The sequence below is a fragment of the Antedon bifida genome, chromosome 2, assembly GCF_963402885.1.
Source record: "Antedon bifida chromosome 2, ecAntBifi1.1, whole genome shotgun sequence".
Taxonomy (NCBI): Eukaryota; Metazoa; Echinodermata; class Crinoidea; order Comatulida; family Antedonidae; genus Antedon; species Antedon bifida.
The window spans coordinates 9,906,268-9,919,387 of NC_136227.1; positions in this window are offsets into that span (position 1 = coordinate 9,906,268).

A 13,120-nucleotide genomic window follows, 5' to 3' on the forward strand; every position below is an offset into this window, starting at 1 on the left:
GGTCAGCACCTAGGTGAAAGAGGGAAATCCCATTTCCTTTATCCTGACGACGGTTATAATCACGTGTCGACTAGCGCAGGAGACAAACAACACATCAATTCCCTATACAACGTTTTCATATTGAAGATGTGGCGAGATAAGGACGGTATCGATATTACGTGTTCATAATTTTTTTTTCGTGATGGGACAGAAATTAGACATAAAACTTTCGGTCCGTTACAGTTTTTACGAGACGCATCATCTCAAACAAATATTGACGACTAAGGAAAGATTTTAAATGTTTAAAAATTAAATATTTGTAGATAAACAATAATAGCACAGCAATCAATGTTTAACACTATTGTCGCATTTAGGAGAAGAAATTACCATTCAGATTAAAAGTCACTATATTTAACAGCGGAATACCAAAACACAAATCAATTAATTACACCAATCTTTGAAATAAATACAATTAACAGTCAGCATAACTTTGTTGATTGTTTCATTTATTCAGAACTATAGAGGAAAATAGAATAAAATAATAAAGCGAAAAGAAAAATAAATATAATGTAAATCGGATACTTATCTACAATAACAGAGGTGTAATTACATCAGTTTATTATATATATAGATATCATAAAAAAATAGGTAAATTTATATATTTCCTTAAGCTTGGTTTCCATTAGAAACGACGCAAAGTAACGAAAAAACGTAAGATAAAAAATACTATTTGCATCACCCCTCTTACGAGAAATTGAATCCTAATATCTTTTGTGACGGACGTAAAGCAGAAAACGTGTTATAACGTCACGGCACCGTGCTTACGTCATCGGTTGCCACATCGGTGACACGCAATGTTATATGTTATTACGGTACATTACGCCATTGCTTTGAATCTATGTAGTTGCGTCTTAGTTGAAACCAAGTTTTAAAAGTAATAGTTTACTGCTCTACTACTGAAGTCAATAATTGACAAGTTAAACTTTTTTTTTAAATACAATTACAGTACTACTTTACTACTCTGAAATTTCATTGTAAATTATTTATAGACTAATAGTTTACTACTGCAATTTCAGATTAATAATATAACTCATTCCTTAACATATGTTAAATTAACGGGTTATTTATACAAAAAATACACTTTACTACTGTGACAGTTCTTCTTTTCAAGTATTCATATTAGTCTCGTCTACTGTCAGTCGAAAAAGGCTAAATATGCGTTGGGGCCAGTTAGGGTAATATCAACCTAACTCATTTATTAGAATACTCATAGAATTCATTACAGCACCTGGGAGATTACTACCATGCATGTCAAGTGTACCCGGCACATTCATCACACTCAATAGATTACACAGTGATGCACCATCAATGTCACTAAAATTATTACCACTGATATTGAAGTGATATAACCTCGACTGAACTCTGTTATTAGAACACTCTCTGCTCATAGCATTTATTACAGCACCTGATAGATAACAGTCATGCATGTCAAGTGCACCCGGCACAGCCATCATATTCAATAGATAACACAGCGATGCACCATCAATGTCACTAAGATTATTACCACTGATATCGAAGTGATCTAATTCAGACTTAACTCCATTATCAGAACACTCTCTACTCATGGCATTCATTACAGCACCTGAGAGATTACAATCATGCATGTCAAGGTTACCCAGCACAGTCATCCTATTCAATAGATAACACAGTGATACACCATCAATGTCACTAAGATTATTACCACTGATATTTAAGTGATATAAATTCAACTTAACTCCGTTATTAGAACACTCTCTACTCATAACATTCATTACAGCACCTGAGAGATTACAATCATGCATGTCAAGGTTACCCAGCACAGTCATCCTATTCAATAGATAACACAGTGATACACCATCAATGTCACTAAGATTATTACCACTGATATTTAAGTGATATAAATTCAACTTAACTCCGTTATTAGAACACTCTCTACTCATAGCATTCATTACAGCACCTGATAGATTACAATCATGTATGTCAAATGTACTTCCCAAAGTCATCATACTCAATAGATAACACAGTGATACACCCTCAATGTCACTAAGATTATTAGCACTGATATTGAAGTGATCTAATCTCAACGTAATTACATTATTAGAACACTCTCTACTCAAAGCATTCATTACAGCACCTGATAGATTACAATCATGCATGTCAAGTATACGCAGTAAAGTCATCATACTCAATAGATAACATAGTGATGTACCATCAATGTCACTAAGATTATTACCACTGATATTGAAGTCCTTCAATCTCAACTGAACTCCATTATCAGAACACTCTCTACTCATAGCATTCATTACAGCACCTGAAAGATTACAATCATGCATGTCAAGTGTACTGTGCTCAATCATTATATTCAATAGATAACACAGTGATGTACCATCAATGTCACTAAGATTATTACCACTGACATTTAAGAGATTTAATATAAACTTAACTCCTATATCAGAACACTCTCTACTCATATCATTCATCACAGCACCTGATAGATTACAATCATTCATTTCAAATGTACTGTGCCTAGTAGTCATCATACGCAATAGATAACACAGTGATGCACCATCAATGTCACTAAGATTATTACCACTGATATTGAAGTGATTTATTCTCAACTTAATTACATTATCAGAACACTCTCTACTCATAGCATTCATTACAGTACCTGATAGATTACAATCATGCATGTCAAGAGTACCTTCCCAAGTCATCATACTCAATAGATAACCCAATGATGCACCGTCAATGTCACTAAGATTATTACCACTGATAATGAAGTGATATAATTTCAACTCAACTCCTTTTTCAGAACACTCTCTACTCATAGCATTCATTAGAGCTCCTGATAGGCCTATATTACAATCATGCATGTCAAGTGTACCCCGGCTAGTCATCATACTCAATAGATAACGCAGTGATGTACCATTAATGTCACTAAGATTATTACCACTGATATTTAAGAAATGTAATCTCAACTGAACTCCATTTTTAGAACACTCTCTACTCATAGCATTCATTTCAGCACCTGATAGATTCCAATCATTCATGTCAAGTGTACACTCCCTTTGAGAATACGTTGAAATACATAAAATGTGTGCAAGAACCCTTCCTTTACAATCAGATGATATGGTATTTAAAAAACTCCACAAATACCCGTTAGGATAACGTATGTTATGAAACTTCCTCAGAATATTTATAAAAATATGTTTATCAACTTTTTCGTCTTTGTTTACATGCTGAATGAACATTCCTAATGTATTTGAAATGTTTTCCAAATGTTGTTTTATTTCTAAAGTTGTATTCGATATGTCATTAAGCAATGTTTGTTCAACATTATCCATATGATGTTTTTTCACCAATTCTAAGTAACTATCAATAGATTGATATGCTGCCAAATCATTTGTAATCCAATGCTTTAGGAATTTACCAGCATCAGCTCCGAGGAAACCAATGGCAAACTCCCTTGTTATTTTGAAATACTCACTTTCTCGTATTTCTTTCCATTCTTTTTCATCCAATGGCGCAAGTAATGGGTTTACGTGAATGCATGTGTTTTCCATACCTTCACTTTCACACAGTTTGTATAAATAAAATCCCACCAATGACTCAACTAATAACTTGTGTGGAGGCATATATCTCTCTTCATAGCTGGACTTTGAAATTGGTGCATCTTCATAAACAAACCCAAGTTTCAGAGCCATATCAACCATACTTTTGTCACCTATAAGGTTTTTTTTGTTTATCGAAAGTTGATTTCTTTTTAAGCTATGATACATACATCTCCCTAAACAAATCATAGCATTTACATACTCCTCTGGAGCGTCACAAAATTTAGAAATAAAACTGTGTTGTTGTTGTTTTTTAAGGAACTGATTTAAAATACTTCGAAACAGTTCTTTAAAAAGATCAGACTTATCCTCAGGAAGATTTTGGTTGTCTTCCCACATAACACAAATTGTTAAAAGTAACATTGGATTTCTGCACATAGAACGCAATTCTTCATGTTCATAATATGACATATAGTGATACAAACGATCATTATATTCAACAATTCTAAGTTTTTCTCTAAGAGATTTTCCCAGGTCAGGTTTTTCAAAATGCATAAAGTAATTGTCAATATACTTTCCAATGTTCCTTTCTTTGAACCCTTTTACTCTTACGTGCACATTACACTCATTTATGAATGCATCTATGTTTTCTGTTCGCGAGGTCAGTATCACTACACTATTCGTTAATTTTTCCTTTCTGAAAAGCCGAATAAAATCTTTATTCTCAAATTCTAATTCATCTAATCCATCTAACAACAACACAATTTTATTATCATGGTTTATAAAGAATTCTTTGATGAATGAAGAACCTTTTACAATCTTTGTTTTTAATTCAAATTCTTCCATGTCGAGTTGCTTTACCATGAGATCTAATATTGTTTCATCTTTCTCTAAATCTCGTATATTTAACAGAAATACAATTTTACCATCAAATGATTTATCTGTACCTGCATTGTATGCTATGTACCTTAATAGTGTCGTTTTACCTATACCACCTTCACCATCTATTAGGACTTTGCATGCAGGGGTGGATTTGATGGTAGCCAATACATCTTTTAACGTTGTTGGCTGATTCTCTTTAGTTTTTGTATTTCCTTTGAGTAGGTCCAACTCTGTGAATAGTTCAGAAATATCGACTTGGTACAATGAATTGAATGTTGCTGGTGTAAAATTCTTGGCATTTTGCAGAAATGTCTTTTGTTTACTTAGTAGATACACTTCTATTTTTTCTGTTAGAGAAAAGAAAAAGTAAATGAAATGCATGACAAGATAAAACATGCAATATTCATGAATAATTGCATTTATAAAAATTTATAAAATAAAATGTATGTTTTTTAAAACATAAAATGAATGTTTTGCATTCCGCGAGAAATAGATAGATAGACAAAATGAAACGAAAGCTAAATTGTTTGCAGTGAGATGGTGAGCGTTTCTTTTTTAAATTTACTTGAAGAAGTATAACCTATACCAATGGCAAAGAAATTATAGTCAGTTTTTGACAAGTTTCTGTACATTAAAATAACTTTTGTGTCAAAATGCAAGATCTAGAAAACTTTTAGAGAATACAAATATAACCAAAACAAGAGGTTGCTGTTATTAGGATTTTCCCGACAAGCATCCACATTTAAATTCCAACGTCGTATCACAGTATTTCTTTTGAGTGTACAGCAAATAGAAATGTATATCAAATACGTTTTTAGGATTTTAACTCTGGTAAAAACTGTCTATATGATCGGAGATTATTATTATGATTAGGCTTCTAATCCTATAGACATAATGATATCTGTAAGCTTTGGACTGAACACTATGAAACATTATTTAACTGTGTTAAAAATGATTGTAACAAGCAATTTATTTTAGATGAACTAGGAGATTATCTATGATGATTAGTTGTTTATCTCCCCTCGTGGTGTTAATGATTATATCTAAGTTGGCTCTGGGTAAGTCCGCCGGATGTGATGGCCTGTCCAGTGAACACTTGCGATATGCTAGTGGAAAACTCTCTACACTACTCAGTATTTGTTTTAACCTTTGTTTAAAATACGGTACGGTCCCAAGAGGCATGCCTGATGTCATTCTTGTACCTATCGTAAAATCTCAGTCAGGCGAAATTACAAGCAAGGATGATTATTGACCGATTGCCCTAGCCTGTGTATGTTCTTATCTGGTGATACTATAACTTCTGATGACAGACAATTTGCCTTTAAATCTAACCATGGTACAGAAATTTGTATTTATGTTTTTAAACAAATAGTTGAATACTACTATCGTAATGGTAGCCCTGTCTATGTATGCTACCTCGATGCTTCAAAAGCCTTTGATAGGGTGAACCATTGGACACTTTTTAAGAAACTAATTATTAATGATACTTCATGTCCAATTGTGAGAGTATTAAAAGCTTGGTATAATATTCAAAGTTTTATTGTTAAATAGGGCAAATCTTTTTCGGAGCACTTTCATGTATCAAATGGTGACAGGGAGGAGTGATGTCTCCCATCTGTATAATATGTATATAAATGATCTTATCATAACAGCAAAGAAGGGTGTGAGTTAAATAATATTACATTTAACAACCTATCGTATGCATATGACATGGTGCTTATACCACCTTCTGCATCAGGTTTGCAACATTTATTTAAAATTTCTGAATGCTTTGCGGCCAAAAATGATAATGTTTACATCTTGTATGATAATCTGTCCTAAGTCACGGAGGATTAACTTCGACAAGAGATTCCGAAATAAAAGATTGAATGAATAAATATAAATAATTTAATGTTTAATACGTATTATTAGTTAAAATTATTATTCAGATTATGAATGGTTAGTAGCCTTTTTTTTGTTCTTTACCTTCTGGTCGACGTTTGGAACTAGATGCTACACATTTGTCGTCATCATCCTCGCTAATTCCTAAAAAACCTAAAACAAAACTGTAATATTATTTTGTGAATGTTAACTCAAGCAACAAACAATTAATTACGATGGTATGATTAGATTTTCTATGCATTCCACCGCGAGATGGTTCATTTTAGTTATGTAAAATTGGCTGTAGTAAAAGTTTGAAAATACATTTTTCTTGGGTCAGTCTGATAAACGTTGGAAATTAAATGGTTAACATTCATAAATATCAATTCCTATTACCTTCTGGTCGTTTAGTAGAACCTGATGCTTTACCATCAATATGTTCATACTCGCTACGTCCTATAAAAATGTTAATATCCCAAAATAAATTGTAATTTAATACATCAATCCAGTAAAAATAGCCTAAAAATATTTTCATTTATTTACAGAATTAATGTAATAAACTGTTAGTTGTGATGGTTTGAAGTTTTATACCTTTGTGACTTCCACTGTGGGGTGGTTCGTTTCTATGGCATACAATCTGTCGAAGTAGATCATCAAACACATCTTTCTTGTCTTGTCCTTTCGATAAACGTTGGTCAGATTCCAAACTGAAAACTACATCCCAAATGCTTTTGTAATCATACATTGCCAGATTATAATTAGCGATAACCCTCTTCAACGCGTCTGGTCCAACATTTCGCAAATCTTTAAACATCTCTTTTCTCTGTAATGATATTATTTCATCATTGGCATCTTCAGCATTATTATCCCTAATGTACCGGACTACAAGATCTTCAGCATTCTTTAGTTTAGATATTTTTGAAATCTCTAATAAGAGATTAACATTATTAGGTGCGATGAATCCAGTGTCTTCGAGATTATTAAATAGATCATTTCCAATGGCATTTGGTTCTGTAAGGTCTCCGATAGGTATGTGGTCGAACAAGATAAGCTTCAACCAAAGCAATCTTTTACCGCAAAAGTATTTGCTGAGAGAAGACTTCAATTTGGTGAACTCTGGATTAGTTTCAGACTCTGCCATTTAAGCACTCTCTGTTTCCTGCAAAACACAAGAAAAATTAGTTAATTTTAAATAACATTATATAAGTCATTGCTAATCATTTAGTTTGAATTTAATGAAAGATAAAATCAAGATTGTGAGACATTTGATGAATAGGCACACTGCCTTAAATATCTTGTGAAAAACTATTCTAATTATCAGAACATAACTCAACACCTAGAGTACTTATATACCAATTTTTTTTCAAGGTTGTATTTAAATATTTAAAAAAAAACAAGGAAAGCGGCAGACAACAATCATCTGGCAAGCGTGACACCTAATGTATTGATTTGTTTGTTCAAGGAAGGTTTCCTCCACGTGATGTAGGCCTACTGGAGACCTTCATTGACCTTAATTTTAAAGGCGGAATCAATTGCCTAACAATTTTGATTTTAACTCGAAAGTTTGGTGGTATCAAAGCTATTTTAATTCAATATGGCAATTCAATATAACAATATTGAATTTTAAATAATAATTGTTGGGATGAGCTTCATTCTACAACCATTCTTCTAATGAATTTTGGGAAGAAAATAGAAAATGGAGATGGCACTCATAATGGACTTTTTGTAGTAGAGGCTCTAAAAGATTGTCAATGGACTTATTCATTGTGGCTGTAAATTTTGAATCGGTCAATTTAGAATTACGAATTCTAAAAAAACTCAACTAATACAAGTTCTTTTTTTAAATATACAAAACTAATTCTGCTTGAAAAGGGCTTTAAAATGATATCAAACTATTAATTGAAAAGTTTAAAAAGTGATATTTTGACCTTTTAAGGTCACATGACTTATTGTATTATTGTTTTATTGTACGATATCTCTGTAAATATTAATCTATTAGTATAAGTGTTAACAATGTATTCGATCGTGTATAATTGCTTTCCAGTGATACCATACATCACCATATTTGAAGATTTTTTCGGCCATTTTTTATTTTAAAAGTGGTGAAAAATCGGATGTGGTCCTCTCCCAACCTGTTTAAGTACCTTCAATGCAACATGCCAAATCTAATTATTACTTTATTATAAAATAAAATAATAATAAATACACAACAACGATAGTAAGAAATATAAAACAAAGATGCAGACTGATCACATTTTTAACCTATGTTGGTAATAATAGTTCAGTAATATACTTTTACTAACATTGTTTGTTATTCCAATTAATGTTAAATGGCGAAAGAAGATTGACCAGGCTTGGTAAGGCTACAGGATTGTTAGTAGCGTACAAATGCGACTCTACAGCGGATCACTATGTCGGTCGGTTGGTTGGTCGGTCGGTCGGTCGGATTGTCGGTAAACACTAATTTGTGAACGCGACTGCAGCCATGTATATGTCCTTGTTTGTTAAACGGAGTAATTTTATATTGTATCTGTTAGACGGGTTTCCGGATTTTTGTTGCGGGCGAGTTACATGCTCTATGGTTGGTGATTCTTTTTATCTACTCTCAACCCCGGCTCTAACAATTGTCTGTTAAAAAAACAAACAAAGCCTCCGTATGCCAATCTAACAAAACAATAAGTGACCTAGCCTATTCCGAATTAGTGATTTTGTACAAAAGAATTAAAGTAACTGTACTTATTTTAGACTTTCGGGCTTTCGTACTGGATAGACCATTCAGAACCAGTAACATTTATAGAGGATTATATTTGCTAAGAAAATAGAAGATTTTACTACTACAACATTATGTTTTTGTGCTGCTATACATTCAATTTAAAACAATTGTCAACATTAATTTAAAAAATTGTTGCATTTGGTACAAAATATTTCGATCTTGCATGCTCTTACATTCTTATTGTGTCATCAAATTCAGAATCTATTTAGTGAAGCAGCCTGATCCAAGACAATTTACAAATTGCTTTTGAAATCTATGCAATCATTAATATACCAAATCGGGGAATAATTTATAGACCTAATTTGAGTTTCATACCATGTTAAGGCCGAGTTTATCGATTATTTTGTGGCCGAGTTGACGCAGGGCCGCGTTAACTTGGGGCTGAATTGACAGGGGCCGCGTTATTTAGGGCTGAGTTTACGCGAGACTAAGTCGACTCAAGGCCAAGTCAAGATAATTCAGGGCCGACTAACTGGATTGAATTTGTTTGAATTATTAATGCATCGCAATTATACAGATCATTTAGTGATTGTAATCACAATAAGTCATTATTATGCTATTAGCGTAATTACAAAAATTAGGCATTAAATTTAAAAATAAGCAAAAAAAAAAAAAAAACCCACAATAATGTAAAATGAAAAAATTACATTTGCTATTCCATTACGGGCACATAGAAATACACAGATAGAACAAACAAAAGTGCTATCAAAGTTTAACCTCCCCCTCCCCCCGCTAACATTTTAGACCACAATCCTTCGCTGTTCAATCTAGATACTAGTAGTTCGAGCTATCCGTCATTAATGAAGGAGAGTTAGTAGCTGTAGTTTCGTCATTGTTGTCGATGGTATGACGTACCAAAGAACTTTAGTGGCACAACAATTGTTCTACGATTCGCACAGATGAACATTTTACCGGTGAAAAGGTAGTACATTTTCATTAGGCCTACTTTAGACCCGTGCCTATGTTAAGAATAAGATGATTGATTACGTAATACGTAAACTAAATGTAATATAAGTTATACATACCTAGTGAACTTGATGAAAAAACATGTCACCATGTCAGACTTGTTGATTATGTTTAAGAGATAGAAAGCAATCAAACATTTTGTAAGCAGAAGTTATGTTTGAAATCGCAAGTTATCAGTGATCGCATTTTAACATTTGTTTGCGTACCGGTATGCTACAATATTGACAAATACTTAGCGTATCGATAAACAACCTACGTGGCAAAGTCCAGTGATTGTCTATGAATTTGCTTATTTATAGATTTGTAAAATATATGCCTAGGACCCAGTGGCTGTTTTTTTTTTGTCTTATTGAAATTAGCATCTGTATTATTACACAATATTATATACACGAAATTGTCATACATTTCCCCCTATATATTCTTACAGCACATCTGCATAGACTCTTGTCATTTTGATTGCAGGATTGTGGGTTGATATCCAATAGTCATACTATTGAACTCTTACGTCAGAGTATTACTATTATTTGTATATTATTGTATACGTTGTGTATTAATTATTATGTCAAAGCGGAGAGAATGGTACGAGTAAACAAAGATGACACATTGGGCGCAACCACGTTATTTAAATTTTCAGACGTGGTAACCCATGAAAAAGATAATTTTCTGAGCAATAATAAGCGATATGCGCTCTGTTGAGTATGGTGATCTATGACAAACTGAACAAATCCTATTTTTTAACATTCAGGTGGCCAAATAATGACGTCACTGTTCATTCTGAGGAGCTATTTGTTTTTATACAATTTGCATTAAATTTGCCTATTGGAGAGCTCACGATGTGCACGTGTGTAGAAATTTAGAGTTCATGAAAATAAAGGCAATTTATAAGATACAATAGAATATAAAACAAAAATCAACTGTATAAACAAACTTTTTGCATTACTTGCGTGTTGTACGCAGTATAAAATTGCAATAATTCCAATAGTATACGCACACATGATGATAAACGCATTTAAGTCTATCAAACTGCCATATACACATATATTTTTTCCTAACATTTTAGGGGGTGGGGTAAGGACTTCCCATTGACATTAGTGGCTTGATTAAGCTATCATTCATTGAATGAAGCGGGAGTCACTGTGTACACTCACAACAAAGATAATAAAAGATAAAAATAATTTTCCAATAAATAAACACAATAATTGTTTCTCGTCGTTCCGTTTTTGATCTTCAGTTCCTGTTTAAATGTTTGAATTTCGTGTATAATTGTGATTTTATCTCGTGTTCTCCTTTCATGTTAAAGCTTTCGTATTCGTAATTCTAAATATAATCTTTTATCTGTTCCTTTTTGCTACAAAAAATGGATTTATTTCTCGCATCAGTTTACTTTTAAATAATTGTGAGGGATAATTCCATTGGCCTTTTTTTCGATAGTTATCAATGTTTTTTTAATAAGATTTGTGATATTGTTTAAAGTTGTTCTTAAATTTTTTTTAATTTGTATATAGTTTTAAATAATTGTAATCCGTAGTGGCGGGTTTGTACGTGTTATTTTTACCTTTCTCCACCTCAGCATGGCAAAATGTCAAACTGCATAACATTTTGCACGTCAAACATGTACATGAATTTATATCAGAACTCATTGGTTTCAAAAATAACTTCCAACAATTGGGAACCATTGTTCATTCTGAGGAGCTAGCTATAGCCTATGTTTTTTATACAATTTGCATTAAATATTGGAGAGCTCACGATTTTCATGTACACGTGTGTCGACATTTAGAGTTTATGAAAATGAGGGCAATTTATCACATAGTATACCGTATAAAAAAGAAAAATCAATTGTAAAAACGGACTTTTTGCATTACTTACGTGCTGTGCACAAAATGCAAGAAAATTGAATAATTTTGATTTTAAGAGCAATCATTCCAATAGGTTACGCACACATGTTACAATGATAAACGCATTTAGGCCTATCAGACTGCCATACACGTTTAATTTAATTCCCCAACATTTTATGGGGTGGGGTAAGGACTTCCCCTTGCGTTCGTGGACATTAGTTGCTTGATTAAGTATTAAGGGGCAGTAATGGGTTATATCCGTCGTCGTCGAGAGGGCAGTAGGAGGTCAGTTCGCATTGTTATCGAGTCACTGTCACCAACAACAAATCATGTTATATCGGGATCAGTCACTGTGTACACTCACAGAAAAGATAATGAAAAATAAAAATACGATTTTGCATTAAATAAACACAATGATTGACTCTAATCGACATATAGCGTTTGGGTGCACGTGACAATAAATGAGCAAAACAAAACATCATAATTATAAAGATAGATAAATAATATATTGCTCAAGGTACAGTAACCACCTATCTGTACCAGTATGTTTTACATAATAACATAGACAGCGCTCACTGGTTAAACGTAAGGGGTCCAGATAAGAGCATGAGCAGCCCCAATGTAACTACCAAACGTTGCAAGGCACCTTAGGAGTACTAAACAAGCCACTGTTAGTAAACCTTGGTTCCAAACAGGACGCAACGCATTAGACGTAGACGCAACGTATCGACGCAAATTACGTAATGCTTAGTACCTCACCAGAGACGCAATGCAATGACGTATACGCCAACGCAAGTTGATTAATGACAATCAACAGTTCAAATAATCCGTCGCTTGTGTGATTGGTGAAATCAATACTTTGTGCGGTTACGTCATTGCCTTCCCTTCTCTATACCAATGCCAATAACTAAACATACGAACATAACATAGAATATCATATCTGACCCAATCCTCCAATCAGGTATGGATATATACAATAACACTAATGGCAGTGATACTATAACATAATAGCAATAAGCCTACAATCATGTTTTACTTATTTGATTTTGTATATACAGACTATAATTATGTTATACAGATAAAAGAACAAGTTGAGCTGAGTACATTTCACTTCAACATGAACAACATTATTTATTAGTTTTCTTTCGTTTAAAACTTAGCTATAATAAACTGTTAACTTAAGTACAATTTGATTTAGAATTCACGTAGTTGACCAATGACAAACAAATGTCCCG